This window comes from Taudactylus pleione, unplaced genomic scaffold (assembly GCF_031769625.1).
Source record: "Taudactylus pleione unplaced genomic scaffold, aTauple2 ptg000230l, whole genome shotgun sequence".
Classification (NCBI taxonomy): Eukaryota; Metazoa; Chordata; class Amphibia; order Anura; family Myobatrachidae; genus Taudactylus; species Taudactylus pleione.
This window is the reverse complement of record NW_028284632.1, coordinates 1,710,649-1,726,807: the sequence shown is the minus strand read 5'-3', so window position 1 is coordinate 1,726,807 and position 16,159 is coordinate 1,710,649. Positions and strand designations below refer to the sequence as shown.

General features: G+C 46.0%; 1 protein-coding gene across 1 annotated transcript in view; it reads right to left on the bottom strand.

The window, feature by feature from the left end:
* The window catches only part of AGBL4 (AGBL carboxypeptidase 4), a 2,679,639-nt gene that overhangs the window by 2,535,958 nt on the left and 127,522 nt on the right, over nucleotides 1–16,159 (bottom strand). The window lies entirely within an intron of this gene.

Genomic DNA, 16,159 nt, shown 5'->3' with positions numbered 1-16,159 from the left:
ACGTGAGGCTACTGCGCACACAACTCACAAAAAAATAAATTTTTATTTTTTTTTGGAGTGCACTTTGGGGGTTACTGCACCCTTTAATGGTGAAGCCAGCCGGCCCTTTACCTATGACACAGGTGCTACGCTTGGCACTACTTTGTTGATGCACGTGCGGCTACTGAGCACACAATTCACAAACATAGAAAATATTTTTTTATTTTGTTTGGAGTGCCCTTTGGGGGTTACAGCACCCTTTAACAGACAAGCCAGCCGGCCCTTTACTTATGGGACACAGGCGCACGCATGGTGCTGCTCCTTTGTTGATGCACGTGCAGCCACAGGGCACACAATTCACAAACACAGAAAATATTTTTTTATTTTGTTTGGAGTGCCCTTTGGGGGTTACAGCACCCTTTAATGGTCAAGACAGCCGGCCCTTTTTCCTATGACACAGGCGCACGCTTGGCGCTACTTTGTTGATGCACGTGCGGCTACTGCGCACACAATTCACAAACACAAAAAAATATATATTTTTATTTTTTTTGGAGTGCACTATGGGGGTTAAATCACCCTTTAATGGTGAAGCCAGCCAGCCCTTTACCTATGACACAGGCGCTACGCTTGGCACTACTTTGTTGATGCACGTGCGGCTACTGCGCACACAATTCACAAAAAAAATATATTTTTATTTTTTTTGGAGTGCACTTTGGGGGTTACAGCACCCTTTAATGGTCAAGCCAGCCGGCCCTTTACCTGACACAGGCGCTACGCTTGGCACTACTTTGTTGATGCACGTGCGGCTACTGCGCACACAATTCACAAACACAAAAAAATATATTTTATTTTGCTTGGAGTGCCCTTTGGGGGTTACAGCACCCTTTAATGGTCAAGCCAGCCAACCCTTTACCTATGACACAGGCGCACGCTTGGTACTACTTTGTTGATGCACATGCGGCTACTGCGCACACAATTCACAAACACAAAAAAATATATATTTTTTTATTTTGTTTGGAGTGCCCTTTGGGGGTTACAGCACCCTTTAACGGTCAAGCCAGTCGGCCCTTTACCTATGACACAGGCGCTACGCTTGGCACTACTTTGTTGATGTATGTGTGGCTACTGCGCACACAATGCACAAACACAAAAAAATATATTTTTTTATTTTGTTTGGAGTGCCCTTTGGGAGTTACAGCACCCTTTAATGGTCAAGCCAGCCGGCCATTTACCTATGACACAGGCGCTACGCTTGGCACTACTTTGTTGATGCACGTGCCGCTACTGCGCACACATATCACAAACACAAAAAAATATATTTTTTTATTTTGTTTGGAGTGCCCTTTGGGGGTTACAGCACCCTTTAATGGTCAAGCCAGCCGGCCCTTTACCTATGACACAGGCGCACGCTTGGCGCTACTTTGTTGATGCACGTGCAGCTACTGCGCACACAATTCACAAACACAGAAAATATTTTTTTATTTTGTTTGGAGTGCCCTTTGGGGGTTATAGCACCCTTTAACGGACAATCCAGCCGGCCCTTTACCTATGGGACACAGGCGCACACTTGGCGCTGCTCCTTTGTTGATGCACGTGCAGCCACAGTGCACACAATTCACAAACAGAAAATATTTTTTTATTTTGTTTGGAGTGCCCTTTGGCAGTTACAGCACCCTTTAACGGACAATCCAGCCGGTCCTTTACTTATGGGACACAGGCGCACGCTTGGCGCTGCTCCTTTGTTGATGCACGTGCAGCCACAGTACACACAATTCACAAACACAGAAAATATTTTTTTATTTTGATTGGAGTGCCCTTTGGGGGTTACAGCACCCTTTAACGGTCAAGCCAGCCAGCCCTTTACCTATGACACAGGCGCACGCTTGGTGCTACTTTGTTGATGCACATGCGGCTACAGCGCACACAATTCACAAACACAGAAAATATTTTTTTATTTTGTTTGGAGTGCCCTTTGGGGGTTATAGCACCCTTTAATGGACAATCCAGCCAGCCTTTTACCTATGGGACACAGGCGCACACTTGGCGCTGCTCCTTTGTTGATGCACGTGCAGCCACTGTGCACACAATTCACAAACACAGAAAATATTTTTTTATTTTGTTTGCAGTGCCCTTTGGGGGTTACAGCACCCTTTAACAGACAATCCAGCCGGCCCTTTACTTATGGGACACAGGCGCACGCATGGTGCTGCTCCTTTGTTGATGCACGTGCAGCCATAGTGCACACAATTCACAAGCACAGAAAATATTTTTTTATTTTGTTTGGAGTGCCCTTTGAGGGTTACAGCACCTTTTAACGGTCAAGCCAGCCGGCCCTTTACCTATGACACAGGCGCACGCTTGGCGCTACTTTGTTGATGCATGTGCGGCTACTGCGCACACAATTCACAAACACAAAAAAATATATTTTTTATTTTTTTTGGAGTGCACTTTGGGGGTTAAATCACCCTTTAAATGGTCAAGCCAGTCGGCCCTTTACCTATGACACAGGCGCTACGCTTGGCACTACTTTGTTGATGCACGTGCGGCTACTGCGTACACAATTCACAAACACAGAAAATATTTTTTTATTTTGTTTGGAGTGCCCTTTGGGGGTTACAGCACCCTTTAATGGTAAAGACAGCCGGCCCTTTTTCCTATGACACAGGCGCACGCTTGGCGCTACTTTGTTGATGCACGTGCGGCTACTGCGCACACAATTCACAAACACAAAAAAATATATATTTTTATTTTTTTTGGAGTGCACTTTGGGGGTTAAATCACCCTTTAATGGTGAAGCCAGCCAGCCCTTTACCTATGACACAGGCACTACGCTTGGCACTACTTTGTTGATGCACGTGCAGCTACTGCGCACACAATTCACAAAAAAAATATATTTTTATTTTTTTTGGAGTGCACTTTGGGGGTTACAGCACCCTTTAATGGTCAAGCCAGCCGGCCCTTTACCTGACACAGGCGCTACGCTTGGCACTACTTTGCTGATGCACGTGCGGCTACTGCGCACACAATTCACAAACACAAAAAAATATATTTTATTTTGCTTGGAGTGCCCTTTGGGGGTTACAGCACCCTTTAATGGTCAAGCCAGCCAACCCTTTATCTATGACACAGGCGCACGCTTGGTACTACTTTGTTGATGCACGTGCGGCTACTGCGCACACAATTCACAAACACAAAAAAATATATATTTTTTTATTTTGTTTGGAGTGCACTTTGGGGGTTACAGCACCCTTTAACGGTCAAGCCAGTCGGCCCTTTACCTATGACACAGGCGCTAGGCTTGGCACTACTTTGTTGATGCACGTGTGGCTACTGCGCACACAATGCACAAACACAAAAAAATATATTTTTTTATTTTGTTTGGAGTGCCCTTTGGGAGTTACAGCACCCTTTAATGGTCAAGCCAGCCGGCCCTTTACCTATGACACAGGCGCTACGCTTGGCACTACTTTGTTCATGCACGTGCGGCTACTGCGCACACAATTCACAAACACAAAAAAATATATTTTTTTATTTTGTTTGGAGTGCCCTTTGGGGGTTACAGCACCCTTTAACGGTCAAGCCAGCCGGCCCTTTACTTATGGGACACAGGCGCACGCATGGTGCTGCTCCTTTGTTGATGCACGTGCAGCCATAGTGCACACAATTCACAAGTACAGAAAATATTTTTTTATTTTGCTTGGAGTGCCCTTTGAGGGTTACAGCACCCTTTAACGGTCAAGCCAGCCGGCCCTTTACCTATGACACAGGCGCACGCTTGGCGCTACTTTGTTGATGCATGTGAGGCTACTGCGCACACAATTCACAAACACAAAAAAATATATTTTTTATTTTTTTTGGAGTGCACTTTGGGGGTTAAATCACCCTTTAATGGTCAAGCCAGTCGGCCCTTTACCTATGACACAGGCGCTACGCTTGGCACTACTTTGTTGATGCACGTGCAGCTACTGCGTACACAATTCACAAACACAGAAAATATTTTTTAATTTTGTTTGGAGTGCCCTTTGGGGGTTACAGCACCCTTTAATGGTCAAGCCAGACGGCCCTTTACCTATGACACAGGCGCTACGCTTGGCACTACTTTGTTGATGCACGTGCGGCTACTGCGCACACAATTCACAAACACAAAAAAATAAAATTTTTTATTTTGTTTGGAGTGCCCTTTGGGGGTTACAGCACCCTTTAACGGTCAAGCCAGCCGGCCCTTTACCTATGGGACACAGGCGCACGCATTGGCGCTGCTCCTTTGCTGATGCATGTGCAGCCACAGTGCACACAATTCACAAACACAGAAAATATTTTTTTTTTGTTTGGAGTGCCCTTTGGGGGTTACAGCACCCTTTATCGGACAATCCAGCCAGCCCTTTACTTATGGGACACAGGCGCACGCTTAGCGCTGATCCATTGTTGATGCACATGCAGCCACAGTGAACACAATTCAGAAACACAAAAAAATGTATTATTTTATTTTGTTTGGAGTGCCCATTGGGGGTTACAGCACCAGTTAACAGTCAAGCCAGCCGGCCCTTTACCTATGACACAGGCGCTACGCTTGGCACTACTTTGTTGATGCACGTGCGGCTACTGCGCACACAATTCACAAACACAAAAAAAAAAATTTTTTATTTTCCTTGGAGTGCCCTTTGGGGGTTACAGCACCCTTTAATGGTCAAGCCAGCCAACCCTTTACCTATGACACAGGCACACGCTTGGCACTACTTTGTTGATGCCCGTGCGGCTACTGCGCACACAATTCACAAACACAAAAAAATATATTTTTTTATTTTGTTTTGAGTGCACTTTGGGGGTTACAGCACCCATTAACGGTTATGCCAGCCGGCCCTTTACCTATGACACAGGCGCACGCTTGGCACTACTTTGTTGATGCAAGTGCGGCTACTGCGCACACAATTCACAAACACAAAAAAATAATTTTTTTTATTTTGTTTGGAGTGCCCTTTGAGGGTTACAGCACCCTTTAACGGTCAAGCCAGCCAGCCCTTTACCTTTGGGACACAGGCGCACGCATGGCGCTGCTCCTTTGCTGATGCACGTGCAGCCACAGTGCACACAATTCACAAACACAGAAAATATTTTTAAATTTTGTTTGACGTTCCCTTTGGGGGTTACAGCACCCTATAACAAACAAGCCAGCTGGCCCTTTACTTATGGTACAAAGGCGCACGCATGGTGCTGCTCCTTTGTTGATGCACGTGCAGCCACAGTGCACACAATTCACAAACACAGAAAATATTTTTTATTTTGTTTGGAGTGCCCTTTGGGGGTTACAGCACCCTTTAACGGTCAAGACAGCCGGCCCTTTACCTATGACACAAGCGCACGCTTGGCGCTACTTTGTTGATGCACGTGCGGCTACTGGCACACAATTAACAAACACAGAAAATATTTTTTTATTTTCCTTGGAGTGCCCTTTGGGGGTTACAGCACCCTTTAACGGTCAAGCCAGCCAGCCCTTTACCTATGACACAGGCGCACGCTTGGCACTACTTTGTTGATGCACGTGCAGCTACTGCGCACACAATTCACAAACACAAAAAAAGATATTTTTTTATTTTGTTTTGAGTGCACTTTGGGGGTTACAGCACCCTTTAACGGTCAAGCAAGCTGGCCCTTTACCTATGACACAAGCGCTACGCTTGGCACTGCTTTGTTGATGCATGTGTGGCTACTGCGCACACAATTCACAAACACAAAAAAATATTTTTTTTATTTTGTTTTGAGTGCACTTTGGGGGTTACAGCACCCTTTAACGGTCAAGCCAGCCGGCCCTTTATCTATGAGACAGGCGCACGCTTGGCACTACTTTGTTGATGCACGTGCGGCTACTGCGCACACAATTCACAAACACAAAAAAATAATTTTTTTTATTTTGTTTGGAGTGCCCTTTGGGGGTTACAGCACCCTTTAATGGTCAAGCCAGCCAGCCCTTTACCTTTGGGACACAGGCGCACGCATGGCGCTGCTCCTTTGCTGATGCACGTGCAGCCACAGTGCACACAATTCACAAACACAGAAAATATTTTTTTAATTTTGTTTAGCGTTCCCTTTGGGGGTTACAGAACCCTATAACAAACAAGCCAGCTGGCCCTTTACTTATGGTACAAAGGCGCACGCATGGTGCTGCTCCTTTGTTGATGCACATGCAGCCACAGTGCACACAATTCACAAACACAGAAAATATTTTTTTATTTTGTTTGGAGTGCCCTTTGGGGGTTACAGCACCCTTTAACGGTCAAGCCAGCCAGCCCTTTACCTATGACACAGGCGCACGCTTGGTGCTACTTTGTTGATGCACGTGCGGCTACTGCGCACACAAATCACAAACACAAAAAATATTTTTTTATTTTGTTTGGAGTGCCCTTTGGGGGTTATAGCCCCCTTTAATGGACAATCCAGCCGGCCCTTTATCTATGGGACACAGGCGCACACTTGGCGCTGCTCCTTTGTTGATGCACGTGCAGCCACAGTGCACACAATTCACAAACACAGAAAATATTTTTTTATTTTGTTTGGAGTGCCCTTTGGGGGTTACAGCACCCTTTAACAGACAAGCCAGCCGGCCCTTTACTTATGGGACACAGGCGCACGCATGGTGCTGCTCCTTTTGTTGATGCACGTGCAGCCATAGTGCACACAATTCACAAGCAAAGAAAATATTTTTTTATTTTGTTTGGAGTGCCCTTTGGGGGTTACAGCACCCTTTAACGGTCAAGCCAGCCGGCCCTTTACATATGACACAGGCGCTACGCTTGGCACTACTTTGTTGATGCACATGCAGCCACAGTGAACACAATTCAGAAACACAAAAAAATATATTTTTTTATTTTCCTTGGAGTGCCCTTTGGGGGTTACAGCACCCTTTAACGGTCAAGCCAGCCGGTCCTTTACCTATGACACAAGCGCACGCTTGGCGCTACTTTGTTGATGCACGTGTGGCTACTGGCACACAATTAACAAACACAGAAAATATTTTTTTATTTTCCTTGGAGTGCCCTTTGGGGGTTACAGCACCCTTTAACGGTCAAGCCAGCCAGCGCTTTACCTATGACACAGGCACACGCTTGGCACTACTTTGTTGATGCACGTGCGGCTACTGCGCACACAATTCACAAACACAAAAAAATATATTTTTTTATTTTGTTTTGAGTGCACTTTGGGGGTTACAGCACCCTTTAATGGCCAAGCAAGCCGGCCCTTTACCTATGGCACAAGCGCTACGCTTGGCACTACTTTGTTGATGCACGTGTGGCTACTGCGCACACAATTCACAAACACAAAAAATATATTTTTTTATTTTGTTTTGAGTGCACTTTGGGGGTTACAGCACCCTTTAATGGTCAAGCCAGCCGGCCCTTTACCTATGACACAGGCGCACGCTTGGCACTACTTTGTTGATGCACGTGTGGCTACTGCGCACACATTTCACAAACACAAAAAAATATTTTTTTTTAATTTGGTTGGAGTGCCCTTTGGGGGTTACAGCACCCTTTAACGGTCAAGCCAGCCAGCCCTTTACCTATGGGACACAGGCGCACACTTGGCGCTGCTCCTTTGTTGATGCACGTGCAGCCACAGTGCACACAATTCACAAACACTGAAAATATTTTTTTATTTTGTTTGAAGTGCCCTTTGGGGGTTACAGCACCCTTTAACAGACAAGCCAGCCGGCCCTTTACTTGTGGGACACAGGCGCACGCATGGTGCTGCTCCTTTGTTGATGCACGTGCAGCCACAGTGCACACAATTCACAAACACAGAAAATATTTTTTTATTTTGTTTGGAGTGCCCTTTGGGGGTTACAGCACCCTTTAATGGTCAAGACAGCCGGCCCTTTACCTATGACACAGGCGCACGCTTGGCGCTACTTTGTTGATGCACGTGCGGCTACTGCGCACACAATTCACAAACACAAAATATATATATTTTTATTTTTTTTGGAGTGCACTTTGGGGGTTAAATCACCCTTTAATGGTGAAGCCAGCCGGCCCTTTACCTATGACACAGGCGCTACGCTTGGCACTACTTTGTTGATGCACGTGCGGCTACTGCGCACACAATTCACAAAAAAAATATTTTTTTATTTTGTTTGGAGTGCACTTTGGGGGTTACAGCACCCTTTAATGGTCAAGCCAGCCGGCCCTTTACCTATGACACCGGCGCTACGCTTGGCACTACTTTGTTGATGCACGTGCGGCTACTGCGCACACAATTCACAAACACAAAAAAACTTTTTTTTTTATTTTGCTTGGAGTGCCCTTTGGGGGTTACAGCACCCTTTAACGGTCAAGCCAGCCAGCCCTTTACCTATGATACAGGCGCACGCTTGGAACTACTTTGTTAATGCACGTGCGGCTACTGCGCACACAATTCACAAACACAAAAAAATATATATTTTTTTACTTTGTTTGGAGAGCACTTTGGGGGTTACAGCACCCTTTAACGGTCAAGCCAGTCGGCCCTTTACCTATGACACAGGCGCTACGCTTGGCACTACTTTGTTGATGCACGTGCAGCTACTGCGCACACAATTCACAAACACAAAAAAAGATATTTTTTTATTTTGTTTTGAGTGCACTTTGGGGGTTACAGCACCCTTTAACGGTCAAGCAAGCTGGCCCTTTACCTATGACACAAGCGCTACGCTTGGCACTGCTTTGTTGATGCACGTGTGGCTACTGCGCACAAAATTCACAAACACAAAAAAATATATTTTTTTATTTTGTTTTGAGTGCACTTTGGGGGTTACAGCACCCTTTAACGGTCAAGCCAGCCGGCCCTTTATCTATGAGACAGGCGCACGCTTGGCACTACTTTGTTGATGCACGTGCGGCTACTGCGCACACAATTCACAAACACAAAAAAATAATTTTTTTTATTTTGTTTGGAGTGCCCTTTGGGGGTTACAGCACCCTTTAACGGTCAAGCCAGCCAGCCCTTTACCTTTGGGACACAGGCGCACGCATGGCGCAGCTCCTTTGCTGATGCACGTGCAGCCACAGTGCACACAATTCACAAACACAGAAAATATTTTTTTAATTTTGTTTAGCGTTCCCTTTGGGGGTTACAGAACCCTATAACAAACAAGCCAGCTGGCCCTTTACTTATGGTACAAAGGCGCACGCATGGTGCTGCTCCTTTGTTGATGCACATGCAGCCACAGTGCACACAATTCACAAACACAGAAAATATTTTTTTATTTTGTTTGGAGTGCCCTTTGGGGGTTACAGCACCCTTTAACGGTCAAGCCAGCCAGCCCTTTACCTATGACACAGGCGCACGCTTGGTGCTACTTTGTTGATGCACGTGCGGCTACTGCGCACACAAATCACAAAAAATATTTTTTTATTTTGTTTGGAGTGCCCTTTGGGGGTTATAGCCCCCTTTAATGGACAATCCAGCCGGCCCTTTATCTATGGGACACAGGCGCACACTTGGCGCTGCTCCTTTGTTGATGCACGTGCAGCCACAGTGCACACAATTCACAAACACAGAAAATATTTTTTTATTTTGTTTGGAGTGCCCTTTGGGGGTTACAGCACCATTTAACAGACAAGCCAGCCGGCCCTTTACTTATGGGACACAGGCGCACGCATGGTGCTGCTCCTTTGTTGATGCACGTGCAGCCATAGTGCACACAATTCACAAGCAAAGAAAATATTTTTTTATTTTGTTTGGAGTGCCCTTTGGGGGTTACAGCACCCTTTAACGGTCAAGCCAGCCGGCCCTTTACCTATGACACAGGCGCTACGCTTGGCACTACTTTGTTGATGCACATGCAGCCACAGTGAACACAATTCAGAAACACAAAAAAATATATGTTTTTATTTTCCTTGGAGTGCCCTTTGGGGGTTACAGCACCCTTTAACGGTCAAGCCAGCCGGCCCTTTACCTATGACACAAGCGCACGCTTGGCGCTACTTTGTTGATGCACGTGTGGCTACTGGCACACAATTAACAAACACAGAAAATATTTTTTTATTTTCCTTGGAGTGCCCTTTGGGGGTTACAGCACCCTTTAACGGTCAAGCCAGCCAACCCTTTACCTATGACACAGGCGCACGCTTGGCACTACTTTGTTGATGCACGTGCGGCTACTGCGCACACAATTCACAAACACAAAAAAAAATTTTTTTTTATTTTGTTTTGAGTGCACTTTGGGGGTTACAGCACCCTTTAACGGCCAAGCAAGCCGGCCCTTTACCTATGACACAAGCGCTACGCTTGGCACTACTTTGTTGATGCACGTGTGGCTACTGCGCACACAATTCACAAACACAAAAAAATATATTTTTTTATTTTGTTTTGAGTGCACTTTGGGGGTTACAGCACCCTTTAATGGTCAAGCCAGCCGGCCCTTTACCTATGACACAGGCGCACGCTTGGCACTACTTTGTTGATGCACGTGTGGCTACTGCGCACACATTTCACAAACACAAAAAAATAATTTTTTTTATTTTGTTTGGAGTGCCCTTTGGGGGTTACAGCACCCTTTAACGGTCAAGCCAGCCAGCCCTTTACCTTTGGGACACAGGCGCACGCATGGCGCTGCTCCTTTGCTGATGCACGTGCAGCCACAGTGCACACAATTCACAAACACAGAAAATATTTTTTTATTTTGTTTGGAGTGCCCTTTGGGGGTTACAGCACCCTTTATCGGACAATCCAGCCAGCCCTTTACTTATGGGACACAGGCGCACGCTTGGCGCTGATCCATTGTTGATGCAAGTGCAGCCACAGTGCACACAATTCACAAAGACAGAAAATATTTTTTTAATTTTGTTTGGCGTTCCCTTTGGGGGTTACAGCACCCTATAACAAACAAGCCAGCTGGCCCTTTACTTATGGTACAAAGGCGCACGCATGGTGCTGCTCCTTTGTTGATGCATGTGCAGCCACAGTGCACACAATTCACAAACACAGAAAATATTTTTTTATTTTGTTTGGAGTGCCCTTTGGGGGTTACAGCACCCTTTAACGGTCAAGCCAGCCGGCCCTTTACCTATGACACAAGCGCACGCTTGGCGTTACTTTGTTGATGCACGTGCGGCTACTGGCACACAATTAACAAACACAGAAAATATTTTTTTATTTTGTTTGGAGTGCCCTTTGGGGGTTATAGCACCCTTTAATGGACAATCCAGCCGGCCCTTTACCTATGGGACACAGGCGCACACTTGGCGCTGCTCCTTTGTTGATGCACGTGCAGCCACAGTGCACACAATTCACAAACACTGAAAATATTTTTTTATTTTGTTTGAAGTGCCCTTTGGGGGTTACAGCACCCTTTAACAGACAAGCCAGCCGGCCCTTTACTTGTGGGACACAGGCGCACGCATGGTGCTGCTCCTTTGTTGATGCACGTGCAGCCACAGTGCACACAATTCACAAACACAGAAAATATTTTTTTATTTTGTTTGGAGTGCCCTTTGGGGGTTACAGCACCCTTTAATGGTCAAGACAGCCGGACCTTTACCTATGACACAGGCGCACGCTTGGCGCTACTTTGTTGATGCACGTGCGGCTACTGCACACACAATTCACAAACACAAAATATATATATTTTTATTTTTTTTGGAGTGCACTTTGGGGGTTAAATCACCCTTTAATGGTGAAGCCAGCCGGTCCTTTACCTATGACACAGGCGCTATGCTTGGCACTACTTTGTTGATGCACGTGCGGCTACTGCGCACACAATTCACAAAAAAAATATTTTTTTATTTTGTTTGGAGTGCACTTTGGGGGTTACAGCACCCTTTAATGGTCAAGCCAGCCGGCCCTTTACCTATGACACAGGCGCTACGCTTGGCACTACTTTGTTGATGCACGTGTGGCTACTGCGCACACATTTCACAAACACAAAAAAAAAATTTTTTTTATTTTGTTTGGAGTGCCCTTTGGGGGTTACAGCACCCTTTAACGGTCAAGCCAGCCAGCCCTTTACCTTTGGGACACAGGCGCACGCATGGCGCTGCTCCTTTGCTGATGCACGTGCAGCCACAGTGCACACAATTCACAAACACAGAAAATATTTTTTTATTTTGTTTGGAGTGCCCTTTGGGGGTTACAGCACCCTTTATCGGACAATCCAGCCAGCCCTTTACTTATGGGACACAGGCGCACGCTTGGCGCTGATCCATTGTTGATGCAAGTGCAGCCACAGTGCACACAATTCACAAAGACAGAAAATATTTTTTTAATTTTGTTTGGCGTTCCCTTTGGGGGTTACAGCACCCTATAACAAACAAGCCAGCTGGCCCTTTACTTATGGTACAAAGGCGCACGCATGGTGCTGCTCCTTTGTTGATGCATGTGCAGCCACAGTGCACACAATTCACAAACACAGAAAATATTTTTTTATTTTGTTTGGAGTGCCCTTTGGGGGTTACAGCACCCTTTAACGGTCAAGCCAGCCGGCCCTTTACGTATGACACAAGCGCACGCTTGGCGTTACTTTGTTGATGCACGTGCGGCTACTGGCACACAATTAACAAACACAGAAAATATTTTTTTATTTTGTTTGGAGTGCCCTTTGGGGGTTATAGCACCCTTTAATGGACAATCCAGCCGGCCCTTTACCTATGGGACACAGGCGCACACTTGGCGCTGCTCCTTTGTTGATGTACGTGCAGCCACAGTGCACACAATTCACAAACACTGAAAATATTTTTTTATTTTGTTTGAAGTGCCCTTTGGGGGTTACAGCACCCTTTAATGGTCAAGACAGCCGGACCTTTACCTATGACACAGGCGCACGCTTGGCGCTACTTTGTTGATGCACGTGCGGCTACTGCGCACACAATTCACAAACACAAAATACATATATTTTTATTTTTTTTGGAGTGCACTTTGGGGGTTAAATCACCCTTTAATGGTGAAGCCAGCCGGCCCTTTACCTATGACACAGGCGCTATGCTTGGCACTACTTTGTTGATGCACGTGCGGCTACTGCGCACACAATTCACAAAAAAAATATTTTTTTATTTTGTTTGGAGTGCACTTTGGGGGTTACAGCACCCTTTAATGGTCAAGCCAGCTGGCCCTTTACCTATGACACAGGCGCTACGCTTGGCACTACTTTGTTGATGCACGTGCGGCTACTGCGCACACAATTCACAAACACAAAAAAATATATTTTTTTTTATTTTGTTTGGAGAGCACTTTGGGGGTTACAGCACCCTTTAACGGTCAAGCCAGTCGGCCCTTTACCTATGACACAGGCGCTACGCTTGGCACTACTTTGTTGATGCACGTGCAGCTACTGCGCACACAATTCACAAACACAAAAAAATATATTTTTTTATTTTGTTTTGAGTGCACTTTGGGGGTTACAGCACCCTTTAACGGTCAAGCAAGCTGGCCCTTTACCTATGACACAAGCGCTACACTTGGCACTGCTTTGTTGATGCACGTGTGGCTACTGCGCACACAATTCACAAACACAAAAAAATATATTTTTTTATTTTGTTTTGAGTGCACTTTGGGGGTTACAGCACCCTTTAACGGTCAAGCCAGCTGGCCCTTTATCTATGAGACAGGCGCACGCTTGGCACTACTTTGTTGATGCACGTGCGGCTACTGCGCACACAATTCACAAACACAAAAAAATAATTTTTTTAATTTTGTTTGGAGTGCCCTTTGGGGGTTACAGCACCCTTTAACAGTCAAGCCAGCCAGCCCTTTACCTTTGGGACACAGGCGCACGCATGGCGCTGCTCCTTTGCTGATGCACGTGCAGCCACAGTGCACACAATTCACAAACACAGAAAATATTTTTTTAATTTTGTTTAGCGTTCCCTTTGGGGGTTACAGAACCCTATAACAAACAAGCCAGCTGGCCCTTTACTTATGGTACAAAGGCGCACGCATGGTGCTGCTCCTTTGTTGATGCACATGCAGCCACAGTGCACACAATTCACAAACACAGAAAATATTTTTTAATTTTGTTTGGAGTGCCCTTTGGGGGTTACAGCACCCTTTAACAGACAAGCCAGCCGGCCCTTTACTTATGGGACACAGGCGCACGCATGGTGCTGCTCCTTTGTTGATGCACGTGCAGCCATAGTGCACACAATTCACAAGCAAAGAAAATATTTTTTTATTTTGTTTGGAGTGCCCTTTGGGGGTTATAGCCCCCTTTAATGGACAATCCAGCCGGCCCTTTATCTATGGGACACAGGCGCACACTTGGCGCTGCTCCTTTGTTGATGCACGTGCAGCCACAGTGCACACAATTCACAAACACAGAAAATATTTTTTTATTTTGTTTGGAGTGCCCTTTGGGGGTTACAGCACCCTTTAACAGACAAGCCAGCCGGCCCTTTACTTATGGGACACAGGCGCACGCATGGTGCTGCTCCTTTGTTGATGCACGTGCAGCCATAGTGCACACAATTCACAAGCAAAGAAAATATTTTTTTATTTTGTTTGGAGTGCCCTTTGGGGGTTACAGCACCCTTTAACGGTCAAGCCAGCTGGCCCTTTACCTATGACACAGGCGCTACGCTTGGCACTACTTTGTTGATGCACATGCAGCCACAGTGAACACAATTCAGAAACACAAAAAAATATATGTTTTTATTTTCCTTGGAGTGCCCTTTGGGGGTTACAGCACCCTTTAACGGTCAAGCCAGCCGGCCCTTTACCTATGTCACAAGCGCACGCTTGGCGCTACTTTGTTGATGCACGTGTGGCTACTGGCACACAATTAACAAACACAGAAAATATTTTTTTATTTTCCTTGGAGTGCCCTTTGGGGGTTACAGCACCCTTTAACGGTCAAGCCAGCCAGCCCTTTACCTATGACACAGGTGCACGCTTGGCACTACTTTGTTGATGCACGTGCGGCTACTGCGCACACAATTCACAAACACAAAAAAATATATTTTTTTATTTTGTTTTGAGTGCACTTTGGGGGTTACAGCACCCTTTAACGGCCAAGAAAGCCGGCCCTTTACCTATGACACAGGCGCACGCTTGGCACTACTTTGTTGATGCACGTGTGGCTACTGCGCACACATTTCACAAACACAAAAAAATATTTTTTTTAATTTTGTTTGGAGTGCCCTTTGGGGGTTACAGCACCCTTTAACGGTCAAGCCAGCCAGCCCTTTACCTTTGGGACACAGGCGCACGCATGGCGCTGCTCCTTTGCTGATGCACGTGCAGCCACAGTGCACACAATTCACAAACACAGAAAATATTTTTTTATTTTGTTTGGAGTGCCCTTTGGGGGTTACAGCACCCTTTATCGGACAATCCAGCCAGCCCTTTACTTATGGGACACAGGCGCACGCTTGGCGCTGATCCATTGTTGATGCACGTGCAGCCACAGTGCACACAATTCACAAAGACAGAAAATATTTTTTTAATTTTGTTTGGCGTTCCCTTTGGGGGTTACAGCACCCTATAACAAACAAGCCAGCTGGCCCTTTACTTATGGTACAAAGGCGCACGCATGGTGCTGCTCCTTTGTTGATGCATGTGCAGCCACAGTGCACACAATTCACAAACACAGAAAATATTTTTTTATTTTGTTTGGAGTGCCCTTTGGGGGTTACAGCACCCTTTAACGGTCAAGCCAGCTGGCCCTTTACCTATGACACAAGCGCACGCTTGGCGTTACTTTGTTGATGCACGTGCGGCTACTGGCACACAATTAACAAACACAGAAAATATTTTTTTATTTTGTTTGGAGTGCCCTTTGGGGGTTATAGCACCCTTTAATGGACAATCCAGCCGGCCCTTTACCTATGGGACACAGGCGCACACTTGGCGCTGCTCCTTTGTTGATGCACGTGCAGCCACAGTGCACACAATTCACAAACACTGAAAATATTTTTTTATTTTGTTTGAAGTGCCCTTTGGGGGTTACAGCACCCTTTAACAGACAAGCCAGCCGGCCCTTTACTTGTGGGACACAGGCGCACGCATGGTGCTGCTCCTTTGTTGATGCACGTGCAGCCACAGTGCACACAATTCACAAACACAGAAAATATTTTTTTATTTTGTTTGGAGTGCCCTTTGGGGGTTACAGCACCCTTTAACGGTCAAGCCAGCCAGCCCTTTACCTATGACACAGGCGCACGCTTGGTGCTACTTTGTTGATGCACGTGCGGCTCCTGCGCACACAAATCACAAACAC